Raw genomic sequence first — 20,019 nt, forward strand, 5'->3', positions numbered from 1 at the left:
TTTATTTTTTATTTATTTTTAAAAAAAAAAATTTTTTTTTCAACGTTTATTTATTTTTGGGACAGAGAGAGACAGAGCATGAACGGGGGAGGGGCAGAGAGAGAGGGAGACACAGAATCGGAAACAGGCTCCAGGCTCTGAGCCATCAGCCCAGAGCCTGATGCGGGGCTCGAACTCACAGACAGCGAGATCGTGACCTGGCTGAAGTCGGACGCTTAACCGACTGCGCCACCCAGGCGCCCCTTTATGTTCACTTATAGATAAGGACACTAAGGGCCAACGAATTACATAACACGTGATGGCTTGATGTGTAGATTCACTGTTGAGAAGGGCTGGTTCCAGAACCTGTGTCTCCAAGCTGAGTGGCCTTTGTAGTACAACACAGCATCTGTCAGTTATTATGCTTGTAATAAGTATTTACCTGGCCAAACCCCTATTTTTTGGACCCATGATAAAGCCCACGGCCACTTTTATTACCTTATGGCGCCAGGTAATAGGGATTCAAGTTCGATGGTGAAGTATCAAAAATACTGCTTTCTAGATACTGCAGTGTGGTGAGTGCAGGCGAGAGCAGTTTGGTCGTATTGTAAGACGAGGATCAAATTCACTTCGGTATCAGAGAATTAAATCTCTGGGATCTCTCAGTCTCAATGGACGGCAAACTGACCCTTTAGTGTTACTTACTTACAGCTTTTCTCAGAGTTAGCTTCTTACCTATGGGGACCGATTTCAGCTTTTCTCAATCATCTTAAGAGTAAATATGAGACTATAGAATAACAGTGCTGTTCAGTTGAATTGCATTTTACAGGTTTTTAACAGCCTGATCTGATAGGCATCCTGAGGGGTGGGAGTGGGTGGGTGATGGAACAAACAGGTTTTAGAACTCTCGTTTTAGAGATGAAAAACTGAGATGAAGGGGCTCGTCCAAGCACACAGATCCTGAGCAATCATCTTGGGGCTAGAACTCGTTTTCCTGACCATCGGGTTTGCATTGCTCCTACCTCCCTACCCCTGCCTCTCTCCACCCCCCCCCCCCCCCCCCCAGCCCCAGCCCTCCCGGGGTTGGGGGCTATGCCAGCGCTCCCGGCAGGTGGCGTTTTGTGATCGTGAAGCGGCAGCCACACTGTTTTTTTCAGTTCTGTTCAAGAGAGGATACGTAGTCTGGACACGAGCCTTCGTGTCACCAAGAGGTCAGAATTCCTTACGGTAAAACTCAAACCCTCGTCCTCAGGGGATGCGTGGAGGAAACGCTTTCTGGGGGTTGTAACGTGTAAGTGAACGTCTGTACCGCGTGGCCCTGGGTGCTGCTCGGTGCCCTCCCTCCATTGAACCCTCTCCCCATGGGTCACGCCCACGCCCTCGGGGGTCCTCGCCGGGCGGGCCGTCCCAGTCCGGTTTAAGAACACCTGCCTTGAAGCAGAAGCGTGCGCACGGGACAGGATGGCCGACAGCTGGCCGTTTGTCCGCTCACACCCAGCCTGTTGACGCGTGGCTCGCCCATGGGAGCCGACGGGTCGCGATCCCGGAGTGCGTCTTCCACGACGCAGACGTGTGGGGGACGGCACAGCCCCGTCCCCGGCGGCAAAGGAGGACGCGCCCCTGGGGAAAGGAGGAAGGCGGCAGCGACGGGGAGCACACCCGGTGAGCGCGCGGAAGGGGGTGGGGGGTGCCCGCCGATGCACCTGCACGGACCACGCGTCCCGCCTGAATTGGCACGTGAAGGACGGGTGCCCAGCCGGGCTGCCTGCTCAGGTCGCGGGGCCATCGGCTGGTCGGTCGGGGCGCCTCCTGCTGCAGCTGGCGCCTGTGGGCGGGGGCAGGTCCCCAGCCCCTGGCAGCTGAGCGCGGGCGCGCGTGGCACGAGCAGCCCTCGCGGAGTTGCGCCCGTCAGCCCTCCTGTGTCCGCAACGTGTCTGCGTGCGCGGCCGCTTCTCCCTTATTCGCGGGCGAAGAGGACAGAGGGCCCTAAGACGCCCTCTTCAGCCTCCGAATTTTTCAAAGCGATCCTCATCCCGAAGTCGTAGCGCCCTGCTCAGAAAACCCACCTGTGCAGCCGGCCCTGCAGAGACCCGGAGGCGGGTTCGGTTGTAGTGGCCGCAGGCTCCCTTTTGGCCACGTCCGGCGTCCTACTGCAGGGTGTCCTCACTGCCCCATCGGCGGTGTCCCGCCTGCGGGCCGGCCTCCACGGCGCTCGCGAACTTCAGCCCCGCCTGCTTCTCCCGTTTCGCTTCCCTTCGCTTCTCCATCACGTTCCCTGTCTTCCTGTCCCAGCAACAGCTTTCTCGTCCAGGGCCTTCTGCTCCTCCCGCTGCCTCGTGCCTCCTTCCCACGCCGGGGGCTACCCTGGGTTCTTCCCGGAAGTTCCTATTCGGATGCATCCTCTCTCCGAAAGTATTTCCTCCTTGCAAGTGGGCCTGGGGTCACCCATTTAATCCCAGTCACAGACGCGGGCAGGTTACAGCCGACAAGGGTCTTTTGTGAGCGGTTCTCCGTATTTCTCAAGCCTTCCTCGGAAGCAGAATCGGCAGGGCTCTAGGTGTTGGGGGACAGACGTTTTGTTGACCAAGGGTCATTTTATCAGGCTGCAAAGAGCTGACCCAGAGTGCTTTCTCTGTGCTTACTGAGCGCCGTTTGAGAGCTCAGCCAGCTCTGTAGTGAAGATTCAAAGAAGCATGTTCTGTTTATATTTCCAGCACTTTGTTTCAGAAAGATGCAGGGCGACGGTCCATTCGCCTTCGCAGCATTGTAATTATCTTAATGATGACTAACTCACCAAGCTCTCTCTGTACAGTCATCAAGATTATTGCGGTTGCCGCGTCCAAGAACTTTGTCAGGTTGCAATGTCCCCCAAATGTGATGGTCCTCAGGACATATTAGTCAGCTAGCATGACACATCCAGTCCAATTGTTTTTCTTCTTTTGGGTTCCAGAAATTAGGAATAAACCTTAAAAATGATTAGAGATCATAAAAAATTACAGGAGGTATTTGTATGTTTTCTTTATTTTGAAGCTACTAGGATGCATTTCCCTTTGTTTAGCAAATAAATACTGAGCAGTCACTCTTTTCCTTAATATACTATTCCTCGAAGGTAGTATTGTGCAAGTGTTGGGGAGGGACTACTTAAAGTTATATCTTTTTATGTCATTAACAAAATTATTTTTATTTTTAATTTATTTTTATTAAATGTTTATCTGTTTTGAGAAGCAGAGAGAGAGAGAGTGAGTGGGGAGGGGCAGACAGAGGAGAGAGAATCCCAAGCAGGTTCCATGCTGTCCACACAGAGCCTGACCTGTGAGTTCGAACTCACAGAATCTGAGATGATGTACGGAGCCAAAACCCTGAGTCAGACACTTAACTGACTGAGCCACCCGGGCATGCTGAAAATGATGTATTTTTAAATAAAAATCCTGATACCTTAACGTAAAGTGATCGCTGATCGTGTTAAAACATTAAAAATTTTTCAAGCCTTGTGCTAATATTTGGCCCTAACGAGCTTATGTTCTGGTTACAGGAACTTGTTTGCCTACAGAATCATAGGGAGCGAAAGGAGGCATGGCAGTCAGTGTTGCTTGTTTTTGTCCCAACAGACTTGGAGTGAGGGCTGACGTCTGTGTCTGAGGATTCCTCACCCTCTGAGACACACAGAACAGTGATACCAGTTACTTCCCTCAGCAAGCTCACAGTCTGGTGGGGGAAAATAGTTCACATGTAATAGTATCTCATAGTATCTATGTATTTTACTTATTTGTCCTTGGCGCTGTTTCACAGATGGGACACTGAATGTCGTGAGTCGTCGTTTGCCCCAAGTCACACAGTAATGGGGTGGTCAAGCTACGTTTCAACAAAGGTGTCGTGCCTGTGGATCAAGGGAACCGCCTGCCGAGCATTTGACCGTACATCATGGGGCACCAGAAGCCCTGAGAAAATTAGAACCTGACTTCTCTCAGACTCTTGAGTTGGGAAAATTAATGCAACGATGGCACTTCATTCTGGATAAACAATCACTGTCTTCTGATGTTTTCTATATTCATCTGTCCCTTAGATCTCTTGAGTGTTTCATAGCTTTTCAAGTGGGGGAGAAACAGAGACAGTGTTGTGCTGTCCTGAAAACTCTGGAAAAACTGCCAGCAATTCTGGAAACCCCCAGAGTCAGTTACAAAGGCTCAGCCTCTGTTTTCTGGAATGAGTGTAGTTGAGTGCTATCCACACTTGTCAGTTGAGACAAAAGGATTCCATGTTTCTCAGTGGGCTTACATCCCCTCAGCTTCTCGAAGAACCACAAAGCCATGGGTCTCTCAACGGCCATGCCTCTTGGTTCCACTGAAAACGAGAAAAATGCTAGTCTGGGAAGTGTGTGACCAATGGAAAGACGAGAACAACCAGTTACGGGCAGAAAGGTCCTCTGCCCCGTCAGAAAACATGAGTCAGGACACAGCTCATGAGAAGAAGCTCTTCTCGTGGTTCCAGCTGACCAAGAACAGAGTAAGTGGGCTGTGAGGTAGTGAGGTTCCTGTGGCTGGACGTTTCCCAGAAAGCTCCGTGAAAATGTTTTCGGTAGTAGCTGAGGCAGTCCTGGCAGAGGGTGAGGGGCTGACACACGGGCTCATTTTCCCTCCGTCCTGCTTCTCTGGCGCTCTCCCTAGGGTAATGCTTTTTGCTCCCGCCCCTTCCTTTTGCGGCTGGCGGTTTTGAAAAGTGGGTCTACGAGAGGCAGAAGGAGGATCATAAAAAGGAGAGAAGGCTAGGAGGAGGAGGAGGAGGAGGAGGAGGAAGGCAGGTAGGAGATAAGGGAGGGAGATGCATGGTGGTGAGGTGGCGAGGTGTTGTCCTTGGCAGGAGCGTGCCACCACAAAATTACTCCCGTCTACCTGTGTCACAGACGTGTTGGCACTGTGTGGATGGATGCCCAGTGGAGAGCTCCAGGATGTCGGGGTGTAGGGTAGGGTAGTGATGCCAGGGTGACCGCTGACACTCAGCCTGACCGCTTGCACACCTTTTGCCCCCACGGCCTGCACAGAGCCCGGTGGGGAGGCCCCGTCCCAGTACCGGTGGCCCTCTTAGGAGTAACGCTCCTAAGCTTCTGCACACAGCCTGCCTTCGGCTGTCCATGTGTCAGTGCAGTCTCTCTGCCGGGTTTCTGTGGTCTTCTCCCTGTCCAGTGCAGTGATTAACCTCTGACGTTACCTTTGCTTCCTTTTAGGGAAGGTGTGCCTGTGTGTTTTGGCATTGTCCAGGGAGGAAGTTGTCTAACTTACGCCCCTGCATGCTTGCCTTGGCCCTTAAGGCCCTTTTCGTGGCAGGACATGGTCTCATGACCTGCCCTTAGGACTCTCCAGGTCCTCCCTCCCCTCCCCTCCCCTCCCCTCCCCTCTTTCTCGAAGGTCCCTGCCTAAGGTCTCCAGGCTCTAGTCGGTGTGGTACCCGACTCTCCCAAAGCTTTCTTCAGGATGGCAATGGTGAAAAACTCCACCATTAAAATTAAACACTGAAAGCCAAAAAAGGCCTTCTGTTTTCTCTTGAAGTAAAGAACAATGTAGAGACTTAAAGGGCAGTGAATGTGAGGGAATTGTTTAAGAAATGAAAGAGTGTCCATACTTGCCGCCTTGCCGGGCACGTCTGTTCCCTTTTCTCGTCTCAAATCACTGCACGTCTTGAACTTGATGTACACGTGTAAGTGCCACGCGTGGGCTCTGTGGGGGACCCTCAAGCCCACACAGGGTGTAGGAAGGCTCTCCCTCGTGTCACAGCCCACGCAGGGATCGTTCCAGCGTTTTGCCGAAGTTACTGTGTCTCTGCCTGTGGCTTCCTGCTAACCTTCCCTCGTTGGGCCAAGGCTCTCTCTTCAGAGAGGTCGCGCGTGTGACAAATTGCTCTGCCATGTGGCCGGGGCCACAAGTCAAAATATGGGCGGTTTTAGCATTTCTCAGAGTATCTCTGAAGTTTGGAATTTTGATGACAAAACAAAATTGGCAAATATGTCTAGACTTGAATTAAATCGGAAGCAAACACTATTATGGTTTATATCTTTAGAACCACAGTTGGGACTTTGGCTTCTCTTTGGGAGGGAGTAGCTGGTATCAAAGAAATCCTCCAGAAGGAAGGAAATGTCAGATCTGGATAGAAAACGAAAACAAAACATGGCAACTGTTGGAATTCGTTTGGCAACGATCACAGCAGCCAAGTTCTGTGGAGACAAGACCGAAGAGCAGAGGAAGTTGCATCAGGGTGAACCCCACGTGTGCCTCTGTTTCCCCCCACGTTCATCGGTGAATCTCAGCGATGGGGATGAAGGCAAAGGAGACCCGTCAGTCGTAGAGTCCTGCCAGTCTTGTTGTGATGGGGAGAACGCATTCCGGGAAACCGAGGCAGCCAAAACGCGAGAGGAAATGGTCCTCGAGGAGAGTGCCCTGCAGAGACACGAGCCTCACATTGTGCTGGCAGCTTTGCCTGCGGCCTGTGCCGCCCACACACACATGCACACACACTGCACACACACCACACACATCCACACACACATATACCACACACACACCACACCATGGAGACTCAGGAAAACACCTCAGTTGAGATCTCAAAAGAGCTACGTCGGCAGTAAGAGCTGCACCATCAAAACCTAAGTACCACGTTGAAACGTAAAGACAACGTGGAACTGAATAGGGCTAACAAAGCCTGCACCACATCAGGGTGATCTGGTCACCCTCCAGTGGCTCGTGACAATTATGCTAAATTCTTTTTGCTGGAAGATCATATTATTCACTGTCACTCTAGTGATTGTTACCTCCAAAGCCAAGTTAAAAAAAAAAAAAGTTGTCACAGAAGGAAAAAGAACAAAATGACCAAAAAAGAAAAGGAAAAAAAAAAAAAAGACAAAAAAGAAAACTAAAAAAAAAAAAAAAAAAAAGACAATAGTTAAACACCTGTAAGAGATTTGATTATTGTAATTACCAGGCACAAAACTTCAATATAACTATGATTAATGGGTTTGAGTAGTAGAGAAAAAAATGGAGAATTTACCCAGAGAACTGCAATCTACTTAAATAATATAAATTCTAAAAACATATATAGTAACAAATTAAGACAGTGATAAAAGTTAAAATAGTAATTTAGGCACCATAAAACCAAGGATTAGTGAACTAGAAGTTGATTCAGCAAGAAATTCCTAGATTGAAGTCCAAAGAATACAAAAGATGAAAAAGAAAAGATTGTAAGCATCAGATACAACGTAGTGAAAAGTCTGGAAATTTGTGTCATTAGAGTCTTCGAAGACAGGCAACAGAGAATTGAAGGAAGCAACATTCACATAGCTTTCAAAATACCTCAAATAACACACAAGACACACACACACACACACACACACACACACACACGTGCAGACCATATAAAAAGTCCTGTTTCCTTCAAGGGTGAAATAATAAGACAGCAAAGTTTTTATCAGAAACAGTACAAGACAAAGAGATGTTAGCCTAAAACACTTGAGAATAAAATAAGTCCCACTTTAGAATTATATTCCTTCAGAGAATAAAGAAAATAAAGTCCTTTATAAACAAAGAACAGAGATTCATCTTGGGGTGACCACACTAAAAGAACTATGAAAAGATGTTATCATCGAGGTAAAAAGAAAAGAATATTCACTGTTTAAAACAATAATAATATGTTGTGGGGTTTAAAAAATGTAGAGAAATCACATAAAGGAAAAGAAGTGCACAGAGCCAGGAAATTGAGTTCAGGTTGTGAGTTCCTTGTGTTGTCAAGGCAGTAGGGAAAGTATTCGTTTGAAATAAGATCTAATAAGTCAAGGATACCTATAGTTACATTTAGGTTAGCCACTAAAATAATTAAGTAAAAAGTCATAGAAGAAAATAAAGTGAACGGTTTAAAAATCCTAAATAAGAGGACCGCCTGAGTGGCTCAGTTGGTTAAGTGTCCAAATCTTGATTTCAGCTCAGGCCACAGTCTTATGGTTTGTGGGATCAAGCCCCATGTTGGGCTCTGTGCTGACAGCGTGGAACCTGCTTGGGAATCTCTCCCTCTCTGCCCCTTACCTGCTTGCACGTGTGTGCTCACTCTCTCTCTCTCTTTTTCAAAATAAATAACTAAACCTAAAAAAAATTTTTTTTTAAATCTTTTTTGATTTTTTTTTTAATTTATTTTTGAGACAGAGAGAGACAGAGCATGAGCAGAGGAGGGGCAGAGAGAGAGGGAGACACAGAATCTGAAACAGGTTCCAGGCTCTGAGCTGCCAGCACAGAGCCCAAAGCGGGGCTAGAACTCACCGTGAGATCATGACCTGAGCTCAAGTCAGATGCTTAACTGACTGAGCCACCCAGGCACCCCCAAAAATTTTTTTAAATAAGAGGGGATTTAAAAGGAACAAAGAACAAATAGGATAAGTAGGACACTTAAGTGGGACACTTTAACATGGTAGATTTAAAACTGAATATATCAGTAATTATATTACATATAGATATATGTATTCAAAACTAAAGACAAAAAATTTCGAGTTGGAAAAATCTCAACTACTTTGACAGGTTATAGACAATAAGTTATGTCCTGTAGAAGTCTGATGTAGCTTAATAAATTTATATACAACTTGGACTAAGGACAAAAACTATTGAAAAGATTGACATTTCATCAAAATAAAATTTTCCATTCATCAGAAAGTTACAATAATTCTAAATTTGTATGCTGCTCATGCAGTAACATAGACCAAAGTAGTCTAATAACACAGACTCAAAGTACAGAAGGCAAATCTAACAAAAGGAAGAGAAAGCATGGAAAAGATAGAATCATTGCAGCCTATGTAAATGTTAGGACACGTAGGAAATGAATCATTAGGGATGAAAAATAGAACATTCGTAACCATTGACATAAGTGAAATAAGTAAAAGATTGCATCAAACAACTGAAGAGTAAGTATACATAAAACAGTTTTCAAAGTAGACGATATGCTGGATCAGAAAAAAATCACTACGTTTCATAGGATTGAAGTTCTTCAGAGTATGTACTTTTCTTAGAGGAAAATCATGCAAGAAGGCAATATGAAAAGATTACTTAAAAAATTCAAGTATTTTCAGAGTAAGCAATAAACATTTACAGTAACCCATGAGTCGACAATATTAGGTTTTAAACCTGTGGGATTTAGTTAAATCTGCGAGTAGTGGGAAGTTTATAAGTGTAAATACTTCTAATGGACAAAAATAGAAACCTTAATATTGTGATTTATGTGTTCCTCTCAAGAAGGTATAAAAGGAACAGCAAATTAAATACGAGTAAATCAATAGAGAAGAACAGAAATGAGAACAGAAGTCAGTGAAAGAAACAGTAGAGAAAATTAAAACTAAAAGTTGTGTTTTTTTTTTTTTTAATTTTTTTTCAACGTTTATTTATTTTTGGGACAGAGAGAGACAGAGCATGAACGGGGGAGGGGCAGAGAGAGAGGGAGACACAGAATCAGAAACAGGCTCCAGGCTCTGAGCCATCAGCCCAGAGCCCGACGCGGGGCTCGAACTCACGGACCGCGAGATCGTGACCTGGCTGAAGTCGGATGCTTAACCGACTGCGCCACCCAGGCGCCCCTAAAAGTTGTGTTTTTGAAAAGGCTGATGCAACGTGGTAGACCCCGAAGTGTGTAGGGAGAATTCTCTTTCAAAGGAGTTTGGGTCTGGGGGTGCTTGGCCAGCTCAGTAGGTAGAGCGTGTGACTCTTCCTCTCGGGGTTGTGAGTTTGAGCCCCATGTTGGGTGTAGAGATGACCCACAAATAAAATCTAAAAAAAAAAAAAAAGACAAAGGACTTTGCATCCAGCTGTAGGGGTGCGGTGCGGAGAGTCATCCTTTGTGGCCTCCTTCAGGGTCTGCCCCACCTGTAGAGATCGATGTGCTCTAAATCATTACCATGCGGGGGCAGCTCAGATCGGCCGGAGGCAGATATGTAAAGTCTCTACAATTTGAACCTGCTAGGGGGTAACCTTTGGGAAATTCTCACTTAGTTCCGCCTGCCATGTTGGTCAAGGTTTCGGCAGGCCAGTATCATGATATTCATTCCCTATAAATTGCGTTTGTGGGCTGGGAGGAGTTGAAGACAGTGGGTAAGAAGATGCGTAATTTTTGAAGTTGTGCTTTGAAGTTGCATCCTCCAGCAGCCACCTGGCAGTAAGAGTCCCATTGCTGCAGGTTGGAGCACAGGTAGACCTCCGAAGGTGGTGGCCCCCGTGCCAACCGTTTCACTGCTGGTGAACCAAGAGGTGTAGTGTGGGTAGGGAAGGCAGCGGGTGTTTGACACGCACACAGGAAATGGCGGCTGTAAGGCTGACATGCGTGTCTGGCTCTTGGCAAGTGCCATTGAGGTCCCACAGAAAGGTAATGCAGGGGGGAGTCCTGGGAAACTGAAAGCCCGACGTGAAAGCCTCTCCTGCAGTGAGAGGAAGAGAAAGCTGAGGACCAAGTCAGCAACTTAACAGAGAGGCCCGCCTCAAAGACAATTCAGTGCTTACCAAGGCTGTCCTATTATGTCAAGGTCATTTTCCCTGGCTGAAAAAAACGAACACCCTGGGGCTTTGACACACTGGATGAAGACAGCAGTGTGCATGCATGTGACTTTCTGTCTTCCCAGAATCCCTCTGAGTTCACAAAAGTAGCACCTCCCTCCAGAGCCGACGTGCCTTGTTCCCCACCTCTTATGTCGGAAGACGGCTCCGAATCAGGCGTGCGAGATCCCACCTTCCATCGTGGCCACCACTCCTGTAACCAGGGTTAACTTGTTGCATAACCTGGGTGGTTTTAGAGCCCCTGAGAGCTGCGAGAAATGGATGTTCTATTCCAGGAGGTCCTCGGGGAGTAGGAGCAGGACTGTATTCTGAGGGTGCTAAGTCAAGAGGCAAGAATATACAATAGGAGGGGAATGAGTTTATTCACTTGGAGATGCTCTCCTGGGATGTAGGATTTAACACAAAGGAGAAAAGGAAACCAAAGTGGGCATCTGGGATGGGACGCGGTATGTATGCCAGGTCAACCACGTAATCATGTTCTATGGAAAGGTGCAAAGGACATGCTGCTTCCAAAGGTTATCATGACAGGGACCCCAGAAATGCTGGAACTTTATGGTGATTTTACTCTGTAAGCCTGGCTCTCGGAAAGACTTATAAAATGCAGCTAGCTGATAATAACAGGGGTGAGAGGACCTCCCTCAACACTGGATAGGCGCTGGGGTTAAATACTAACTCTGATAGGCTACAGTGATCCTATTAGCTAACAAGTTGAAGTGGAAGCCAAGAGATCTGACGGACAAAGGGTTTTGCACATGGCATCCTTGAGGGCGAAACGGGCCGTGTGCAAGGGTGCCCCTCAGCTCTTCTCAAAGAAGAAGGCAAAGATCGATGAGGGAAGGCGGAGGGCAGCTGCCTCAGTAAGAAGCGGGGGTCCCTTTCTCACTTTGCTAACTTGGGTCTCTTTCTCACTTCCCTAACATTTCAGGGGCCCTGGGACACCTACCTGAACTGACACTGATCCCTGGAGTCCCTTTCAAAGTATCGTCATGGCTCCCTGCCACGGTCTGGTCCTTTGGGGCCAGATGATATAGAGAGTCTTGACAAAGTTGTAGCTTATGGTGGATCTCTTGGCTGTGTGGGTTCATCCAGGAGCCATTTTTCAGTTTCCTAAATGTGTAATTAAAATACTTAGCCGTTGGGGCGCCTAGGTGGCTCATTCGGTTAAGTGTCCGACTTCGGCTCAGGTCGTGATCTCGTGGTTTGTGAGTTAACGCCCCACATTGGGCTCTGTGCTGACAGCTCAGAGCCTGCAGCCTGCCTCCCTCTCTCTCTCTCTGCCCTTGCCCTGTTCATGCTCTATCTCTCTTTGTCTCTCAATAATAAATAAATTTTTAAAAATGCTTAGCATTTGGTAAAATCTGATGCCTTAGCCTTTGGAATAAAAACTGTCACACTGGGGAAGACAAAGTCATAGACTCTGGAACTACTTCATCCTACAGCCAAGATAGTAACTAAAAACCACTCTCGTGCTCCAGTGTGATAGGGGAAAATGGGTACAGTAAGGTTAATTTGCCCCCGCCCCTTTTTTAATGCACCCTGCTCTCCTTCCGCGGCTCCTTTCCCCAGAACCTTAAAGTAACTCACCTACTCGGTTTCAGCACACTCCTTACAGGGACTCTTGCCCCCGGTCTTCGGTGTCTTCATGCTGCACTAGAGTGGTCATTCTAACACAAGTCTAGTCCAATAGCTACTCCTCTTTGGCATCCATGCACGCTTCACTTTTGGGTTAGGTCAGAGGTCTGTAACCTGGCACGTTCCAGTAGTGTGCATTTTGGAGACCCCTCCGCTGACCTCTAGTGTGGACTGCCATGGGGCTCTCCTTCATATCTTCCCAGACCACCCTGTATGTCGGTACTATAGCTTACCCGTTCCCTCCGGGCATCCTGCCCACGTGAAATTATACTCGGAGGCAAGGAGCCGTGCCTTTCTTCCCTTTCTTCCCAGCGCCTTATCTAGCAGCTGGTCCTTCGTCAGGTGCTCGGTACACGTACGAAGGAATCCGTGCTTGCAAAAGTACCTAGCCCACATGAGCAGGAAGAGTCAACAGTGACTGGCTAAATCCATTAGTTGAGTACTGCCAGCAGGCACGGTGGAGGGGGCTACCAGGGTGATATTTGCTTTAGGGATGCGGGATTGGCTTGTTGTCTTTGCAGAATTTATTTGCTTTCATAATTAATTTTTAGCCTGGGCTAACATTAAAATTCGTTGTTCTCCCTCAGGGCACGGAGGATGCCAGTAAATGATGTCAGGGACAATTTTGTCGGAGCAGAAGCTCTAATAATGTTGCAGTGGCTAATTCATATGCAGGTGGTGCAGTTGGCTGCGATAGCAATGCTGATCGATAATGAAAAGGCACGTTAAGTTCTCTTCTGTGCAAGTGACACCTGCCCACGAATTCTTGCCACGTCGGTACCCGGAGGACACGTATGTAGCCCTAGTCTCGTTTCTGAGCCCAGAGGTTGGAAAAGTGACCACCCACCCCTCTGTCATGCGGTGGGATATTCGGGACAGGAGGACTGGTCCCGATCTGTGTACGGCTACCTCCACTGGGCTTGACTCGCAGATTTCTAGAGGCACCATATGCCAGAAATGGAAGGGTTTTTACTATTATTTTCATTTGACCCTGTTCCCATAGGTAGTGCATAAAGTTGGTCTGCAGATATTCTGGAGCTCTAGCCAGCAGCCCACATTTAGGGAGCATCGGGAGCCCTCGTGCATTTTTTTCCTTCACTGAATGATGCCTCTGTGAGTGGTGTGGCCTGATAGGGTCTCCTCAGGGTCTGATTTAGTGAGGGTCACATAGCCACAGCGTCAGGGACGTGGATCACAGAGGTGAACTCCATCCAGCAGGTAGCCCACATCACGTATGCTCGTGTACCTCAGTTTTGCCAGACGTCATGTCATCTTAGACATATAGATTGTTCTTTGGAACATTTCGTTCATTCATTCTGTTAGGTTTCCTTTTCTTCCTGAAAGTAGAAAGTAGAATGCTCACGTGAAGGGCTTGGTTATACATTGGTTATCTCTTGAGGTTTCAGGGAAAGATCATTCATTCTTTCAGTATGCTTCTGTGGGTAAATTTTGGGAAAACCATGAAACTAATTCCATTCCCAAAGTGTAGTAAAAAAAAAAAAAATCATTCAACAACATGTTTTAATCTAGGGAAAGGAAAATAATTTCAATTAGAATTCTAAAATAATAATAAAATTTCAGTACTAAAACCTCATTTCTTGTCAGTATTTAAAGGCCCACCTATCGTTGGAAATATTTTTAATCTATAAATGACTATAAAAGGATATTTTAATTCCAATGGCCTTCAGTTTGTTTGAAACTGTGAAATATCCTAGTCAATATTATTAAAGTATTTGTAAAATAATCCTTTTATCTCTGAGTAAGCAGTTTGACAGTTATAACCCAAAACTGAGGAGCTGAGAATTCATCTCAGCCAGTGTATACTACCTGTTAGCATTCTCTGGGCAGTACTGATCTTGGTTGCAGATACAGCAATTATTGGTAACTCCTCTCTCTGTATAATTACAACAAAACGAAATTCTAAGAATGCACTGATGTATCAAAAAGTATTTTTTTGGGCTCCACCTTCTATCTGAAACTTCCCAAAGCAGTGTGTTAAGATTCTAGGTTCATTTCTGGAGAGGCGCTAAGATTCTGGGACCTAGACATTATTTTAGAGGCCCAAGTCTTGCAATTTTCAAAGTTTGTTTTTAAAATATAGAGAACAGAATCTTTGCATACATTGAAGAACTACCTTATCCTGCCCTCCAAGCCTCTTAGGTTTCATTTTCAAGGAGTTTCCTTAAGAAGCCACTCAGTCAACCAGAGTCTATAGAATTTCATGTGAAAAAACTATTAGGTCCTAAATACATATGTAAAATATCTATACCCTCAAAACTTCTGACTCCCAGCGTCTTCTCATCCCAATGGAAGATGGCATGTTTACTGCCTAGAGAGTTTGAGGACACCAGGTGCACCTGAACACAAGACAGAAGTGCCTTACCAAGATAGGACACCAGCTCGAACTTCAAAGTTAAGAATGGAAGAGAGCAAAAGCAAAATTGAAGATTAGTTGTGCTGTGAATGAGCTACCGCACCAGCTCTGGAATTCCTACTTTGAGATTTCTTCTATATCCAAAACCATTACATGGCTTTAATGCTCAGTCTACTCTTTTCTTTCATTTCTGAACTTCCAGAAACACTACCCACCAGCTTAATAGTACCTTTGTCAGGAAAATAAAGGACTGTTCTCTTGGGAAGTCAATTCAGTAGACAATCCCTCTGTGGTCGGTCAGCCTTCTGTCCCTGTCCTCCTGCCATAATTCCTGGCACCACTTAACTTTTTACCATCTTTGTAGTTTCACCTTTTCCACAATGCCATGTGGCTGGAGTCGCACAGTGTGTCGCTGCTTCATGCTGGCTCATTTCACTTAGGAATATGCGTTTAAGGTTCCTTCATGTCTTTTCATGGCTTGACAGCCCATTTCTTTTCAGTGAAGAATAATATTCCACCATCTGGAGGCTTTACCTCTAATGGAAGGAAGTATAAACTGACACTGTCCAATACAGGGATGCAAGAAAGGGAATAATTGGGGCATTTTCTTTCTAAAATTTTAAACCAGCCCAGGCAATTTATCTCTGTTACTCATTGCTTTGCTTTTTACTTTTAAGGTATCATTGATCTACAATTGAGTATATATATGGAGTGTACAATTTTATAAGTTTAGACGTATTTATATACTCATGAGACCATCACCACAATCAGGATATTGACTCTATCCATCACCCCACCCCCCAGATTTCCTTACAATCTCTCCTTCCTGTACACCCCACACCTGTGCCTGTTGTGTAGTAACCTCTGACCCACTTTCTATCACTGTGCATTAGTTTGGATCCTTTAGGTTTTCATGGAAATGTAATCGTCGTAATAGATAATCATTTTTTACTTGCTTCCTTCCCTCAACGTGGTTTATTTGAGATTCATCGTGTTATTTTGTGTATCGTTGGTTTATTATTTTTATTGCTGAGTAGTAGTTTATTTTTACCAAATTTGTTCATTCACTGGTTTATTGATGGAAATATGGGTTGTTTCAGGTTTGGTCCATCATATATAACATTGCCATGAACACCCTTTTCTGCGGACGTAATCTTTCATTTATCTTGCGTGAATACTTACAGGTGAAATGGGTGATTCCACATCCCTCACCACATTTGGTGGAGCCCCCCCCCACTTTTCTTTCAATTTTAAACATCCCAGTGGGTGTGTGGACAGATGCCTTGTTGCAGTTTGCATTTCCCTAACGACTAATCATTTGAGCATATTTTCCTGTGCTTATACAGCGTCCACATACTTTATTTTTTCTTACGCAACAGAAATTTTTTTCTCACATTCCTGGAGGTTAGGAAGGGCAAGAGGCTTCACTGGTAGGGGGTTCCCACCTCACCCGGTGCTCCTGTGAGCTCTTTGTGGGGGTGGAAGGAGTGGACTCATCCATCCGTGTTTTGTGAAGAGTCTGTTCTAAACTTCTGCCGAAGATTGAGTGTGGTTTTTGTTTCTTACTTTACAAGTTCCTTCTGTTTTCCAGCTGTAAATTCTTTGCCGCCTGTATTTATTGCAGATACTTTCCTCTGACCTGGGCTTTCCTTTTCTTTCCCTTAACAGTGTCTTTTGATGAGCAGATGTACTTAATTTTAATATGGGGTTTATCACTTTTTTTTCTTGGATATGTTTGTGCTCTTAGTTTTTTATGTAAGAAATCCTTCTTAATTCGATATAGCAAAGACTATCTTCTGTTTTCCTCCAGGAATTTAAACCGTTTCAAGGTGATACCTAGATCTGTTATCCATTTCGAGTTAACTTTGGTACATGGTGTGAAGTATGGATTAAAGTTCACCGTTTTTTGCACATGGACATCCAGCTGTTTCAGCATCATTTTATTCTGAAAAGACTATTCGTTCTGCACTGAATTGCCTTTTCACTTTTGCTAAAAATCAATCCTTGTATTCTTTAATCTGTTCCATTGATCTCTTTTGCTAATTCGTTCCATTGATCTACTTTGACGCCAACATCAGAGTCTTGATGCCTGTAGCTTTTATAATCTGTATTGAAGTCAGGTTATGTCATCATCCAACTATTTTTCCAAGGTTATTTTAACTTCTCTAGATCCTTGAATTTCCATGTGAAAAATTGTAATTTTATCTCCATTTTCTAGAGAATAGCCTACTGAGTTTTAACTAAAATCGCATTGACTTGGGGCCAATTTGTGGAGAATTAATATCTTAACAATATTGAGTCTTCTGATATATGAGCATGGACTAACTTTATTTCCCTTTGCTTATGTTTTCTTTAATTTCTGTCATCACCGCTTTGTAGTTTTCAGTGTCAGGGTCTTCATATTTTTTATCACATTTATTTATAAGTGCTTTGTGTTTTTATATTATTTTTAAAAAGCTATTTTTATTTCTGATTGTTCATTGCTAGTGTATAGAGATACAATTTATTTATTCTAGATTGATCTTGCATCTAGCAAGTTTTCTAAACTCACTTATTAGTTCCAGTAGCTTTTTTGTGGCTGCTGTACATGCTAATGAATTTTCCACAGAAAGGATTATGCTGTCTGCAAACAGAGTTTGACTTTTTCCTTTCCAATCTGCATGTGGGTTTTGTTTTTCTTGCTGTAGTGTATTGGCTAGAATATCCAGTATGGTGTTGAATGGACATAATGAGATTTTCTGATTCCTGATCTTAGGAGCAAAGCAATCAATCTCTTAACACTAAAAGTATGATGTTTTACATAGGCTTATTTTTTCTAATATTTTTTAAATCAACTTCTCATCTTTTCCTCATATACTGAGAGTTTTTATCAGGCATGGACATTTGATTTCATCATGTGGTGTTTTATTTATTTATTTTTTTTCAATTGAGATTATCATACGATTTTTCTTCTTTCATCCGTTAATAGGTAAATTGTATTGGTAAATTTTCGAGCATTAAACCAGCCTTGCGTTTCATAGTGCCAGCTGGGTAATGAGATATTGCTTCTTTTACATATTGTTGGATTCCATTTACTTATTACATGTCTATTCATGAGAAATTTTGGTATCTGGTTTTCTTTTCTTGTAAAGCTTCCTTTCTGGTTTTGTTGTCAGGTTAATGCTGTCATCAGGGAGTGATGGGGATGGTTTCCCTCCTCTTCAGTTTTTGGAAGTGTGCGTAGATTTGGCATTACTTCTCCCATCAGTTATTCAGAGTAGGATGTTGAAATCTCTACCTATAATTGTGGATCTATTTCCCCTTGTAATTAGGTCTGTTCTTTCTTCATGTATTTGGCAGCTCTGTTACTGTATGCAGACGCATTTAGGCTTGTTATATCTTCTAGATAGCCTAACTCTTCTGGATGGTGGGAGGAGTCAGTATTCATGGCTCTTTATGAACTCCGCGTATTCTCCCTAACCCTTCCAGGATGAGACCCTCTCTTCAGCTTCAGGAAGATTTCTCACACACGTGTACGGATCAGTCCTCTCCTAGAGAACTGGAGACAGGCCTTCTACGTTTTGTCAGAAGTTTCTTCGCCACTGTTTACCCTCTGGTGCTGTGTAGACTCTTGCTGGTTTGGCCTCTGAGCTCTCACCTTGGCCAGAACGCCACACTCCATACTTATTCTCACTCACCTAGCTTGGAAACTGTAGCTGATTGCATAATGCTTGAGTTCAGTTAGGCTAATTTAGTACGAAGATCTGAAATCTCATGTGAAATCATTCTTATACTCTTTATTTAAAAAATAAGATGCTATGGGGCGCCTAGGTGGCTCAGTCACTTAAGTGACTTCAGCTTGGGTCATGATCTCACGGTTCGTCGGTTCAACCCCGCCTTGGGCTTTGTGCTGACAGCACGGAGCCTGCTTCAGTTCCTATCTGTCTCTGTCTCTCTGCTCCTGTCCCTCCCCCCCCCCCACTTTCTCTCTCTCAAAAAATAAATAAACATTTGGAAAAAAAAAGAAGTAAGACGTTATAATTCTGTTTTAAAACAAATTATGTAGAATATAAAGATTGAAAAAAGGATAAATAACTTAGGAAATAGTGACACCACTGAACTAATTCCGTTTCCTAGTGTCAGGGAAAAGAAAGTTTTCAGAGGCATTTTCAAAATGTAACTACTATTCTTACAGTGTGATGTATGGTCACCATGTTATAAAGAGAAGCAAGTATAAATAATCATTTTCTGAAAGACTGTTATAGATGCACACACTTTAAATAGAACAAGGCTAAAGAACATTCTGTTTTTGTTATTGCTTCTCCAAAGTCTGGTGGTTTGGTTGCGTTCAGATAAACCCTCCAGATATTTGGCTCCTTGTCTGAGCTCATAGCAAAGATGCTCAAATGCCTTGTCAACCGCCCGGGCCCTTTCTCTGCGTCTCATCTCCTGTGTTCTCATTTTCCCTCTAACTGTCGCCTGCCCTCGTGGCCTCCACACCTAATATCCCTTCAGTAAGGACTGAACAGCAGCCGGACATATTTCTGGGCTGGAGTTTCCTCTCTCCACACATTTCAGTTAAAATTCCGTGACGTTCTCATTGCACTGAGTCAGTAAAACTCCCTCACGTTTCCATTCTTTAGTATTTCCCTGCTTGTACTCCCCACGCCTTTTGTGACTTTCGACACGTTCTTGATATTTAAAAAAATGTGAAAAAACACCATTGCTGATTTCTGCCCAAGGTGACCTCAAAATGAGATACTTGTGTGAAGATTTGGATGGACAAATATACACATTTATTCCAAATTAAATGAATGGTGTTTGAATTGAGTTTCAAACTGCGAACTTCAAAGGATAACTAATTGTACAAATCAACACAATTCCTTTATGAGAACATTGACACTCAGAGGAATGTAAGCTGTTATATTCCCACAGAAGAGAGAGAGGGTCTGTGTTTAACATTTCTTGACCAAGATGTCTGGGAACCACCATCACAGGCGAGACATTATTCTTAAGATCTTACACAGAATGCATTCAGGGAACGAGGGTGGTGTGGATGCCTCAGCCACTGTGTGAGTTGTTCCTGGGGATGGTGGTTCTGTATCAAAGTATTAATATTATTTGATCTTTCTCATCAAAAAACAAAAACCATTCTACATATTGAAACTCATCTTCTGTCTTAGCAGTAGTGAACTAAGTACAATGATGCAACACAAGAGAGAGACACACATCACAACCTTAACTCGGCTCTAATAATGAGACGGAAGGAACTTGGGTTCACCATAAGCTGATGGAGTCTGGAAAATGTGGCTCTTATCCTAGGGAGAATGCAGAGTGGCTGCAGAGGGTTGATGTGGCGAAAGAAGAAGCCAGTTTATTTCTGAGGAAAGAACAGCTTGGCTCTGGACAAAGGCAGGCATGTTGAAGATGTATTTAAGACCCTGCTCCCCTATTGTTAGAGCCCTTTTACACCATTCTTACGGTATTGCC

At 44.5% G+C, this 20,019-nt stretch overlaps 1 long non-coding RNA gene across 1 annotated transcript in view; it reads left to right on the plus strand.

Moving 5' to 3' along the window:
* The first annotated feature begins 1,549 nt into the window (after positions 1 to 1,549).
* The window catches only part of LOC123600582, a 478,564-nt gene continuing 460,094 nt past the window's right edge, over positions 1,550 to 20,019 (plus strand). The window contains exon 1 of the long non-coding RNA XR_006713660.1: positions 1,550 to 1,641. This is a non-coding gene — a long non-coding RNA (uncharacterized LOC123600582). The remainder of the gene's footprint in view (positions 1,642 to 20,019) is intronic.

The sequence above is a fragment of the Leopardus geoffroyi genome, chromosome D1, assembly GCF_018350155.1.
Source record: "Leopardus geoffroyi isolate Oge1 chromosome D1, O.geoffroyi_Oge1_pat1.0, whole genome shotgun sequence".
Taxonomy (NCBI): domain Eukaryota; kingdom Metazoa; phylum Chordata; class Mammalia; order Carnivora; family Felidae; genus Leopardus; species Leopardus geoffroyi.